Below are 1951 nucleotides of genomic sequence, written 5' to 3'. Positions count from 1 at the left end.
CTACCGATCCGCATCCATGAACACCAACTAGCCACGAAACGACATGACCAGCTATCCTTAGTAGCCACACACTCAGATGACAAGCAACATGCAGTCAACTGGGACAACACTACTATTATAGGGCAAGCCAAACAGAGAACAGCCAGGGAATTCCTAGAGGCATGGCACTCATCCACAGATTCAATCAATAAGCACATCGACCTGGACCCAATATACCGACCACTGCAACGGACAGCAGGAACTGACAACCGGAAGCGGCAGAGACAAACCACTATAAATGCTGGAGGAAAGATCACAGAAGCTTCACAGGAGGCTACCAAGCCCTGAGGATGTCACCTAGACAGAGGATGAAACATCTGCAACACAAATTCCCAGCTCGGCGAATACAACCACAACTGCTTTGGCGTACAATTGACAGAGAGACTACATTAGGAATCTGTGGTGCACTGTGACGCCAGCACATCAGGTTTCTCCTTGGCTTTGAAACCGGCTGCCGGTGCGAGGAAAGCCAATGCCCTACTTATTTTAGCGGAAGGATCAGAGCACAGTAACAAGACTCTTCTACACAATGGCCATCGGTGATGTGTACATCGGTGCATATTCAGGACCAGGGAGGAGAAAAGACTTTCCAACGTTTCACACAGTAATTAAGTGGAACTGTAGTCCTTTTCATCTTTGCAACAGATACGGATCTGTAATATCGCAGATAGGCTTACTCGTGAAAGCAGTAAGCAAGAAAGCACAGTGAGCACCGACCCGTGAAACTGCCAGGCTGTTTCTGCCCGGTTTTGGACCAGGGACCTTTCGCGTGTGAGGCGAATGTGATAACCACTACACAACAGACACCCGCCAGGCTGCCGGCTCTTTCGGCTGCTGCTGCTCAGAGTCGTTCAGCATTGGAATTTGCAGCCATTTCGCGGTTCACCTTTCTGTTCAGGAGAGCTGGTTGTTGACCAGCTTAATTGGCATCTAAACCCAGCGGCTTAAACCGTTCGACCATAGCCCAGACGCAGCAGTCATGCATTTTCATACATTTTCAATGGTGCTCTTCCAAAGCAACTGAAGCAAAGTCACAGGGAAATGGTTCCACGATCCATGCCTTCTCGCATTGTACACCGAGCTACAGTATCAATTGTTATGATAGCCCTACGATCCAAACAAAAATCAATGGGAAGCTGATTCTACCTTCTGAGACTCGTTTGAGTGACAAATGTAATGTGTCTGTGAGAAAGTACACTCGGTTACCATTCGATAAAGAAACCATGAGCTGTATGACAGTACTGGAATTTAGATTCTTCTTTTAGTAAATGATTTTGCCCATTGCTCGAAACAGAACAACTTTCGCTATTACACGTAACATGAAAAAACATCGGACTACAGGAAAAATGCACAAAGCTGAGCAGGCCGTGTGTCGGATCATACTGTGCAGCGTAGTTACACTTACCGAGACTGTTTTGCAGTAAAAGAGTCCCAAAGAATGTTCTCCACCTGAAAAGCTGAGTTCCCATTCGAATCCGAGAAGGACAGCTCACATTGCGAGTCTGTCCGAACCCGGAGCCAGTACGAGTTGCCAGTTTCCTTCTCTTGCACCTTAACTGTGCAATTTGCTGCAGAGCTGTCCACACCTGGACATGAGCCCCAGGGCTGCCAGCTGAGTTGGAAACCTGTGTGGGAATCGATGAGAAGCGACTCAGTAAAGTTCACTAAATTCCATGGTGCTTATTAGAGATGCACAAAACACAGTTTCTGAACATCATGACAGAATTCAAAAGGCAGTGCCCCCCACCCCCACCCCCACGAGATGTCAAAGAGGTGCTAACTGTACGTGACTGCTCTTTGTTCTCCATGTCTTCAAAAGCTCTCCCGCCTGAGTCACCTTCACGTCTCTCGCTGCTGACTGAATCAGCAAGGAGTTTCAGCAGAGCTGCATGTACCTCGCTGTGTTATTTTG

The 1951-nt window shown here is 47.8% G+C and overlaps 1 non-coding gene across 1 annotated transcript; it reads right to left on the bottom strand.

Moving 5' to 3' along the window:
- Positions 1-773: 773 nt before the first annotated feature.
- trnav-cac (transfer RNA valine (anticodon CAC)) lies at positions 774-846 on the bottom strand. Its single transcript has one exon. It is a non-coding gene; the product is annotated as a tRNA-Val (tRNA).
- Between the last annotated feature and the right edge of the window lie 1105 nt (positions 847-1951).

This window comes from Hemiscyllium ocellatum, chromosome 47 (genome assembly GCF_020745735.1).
Source record: "Hemiscyllium ocellatum isolate sHemOce1 chromosome 47, sHemOce1.pat.X.cur, whole genome shotgun sequence".
Taxonomy (NCBI): domain Eukaryota; kingdom Metazoa; phylum Chordata; class Chondrichthyes; order Orectolobiformes; family Hemiscylliidae; genus Hemiscyllium; species Hemiscyllium ocellatum.
This window is presented reverse-complemented; position numbering and strand designations above follow the sequence as displayed.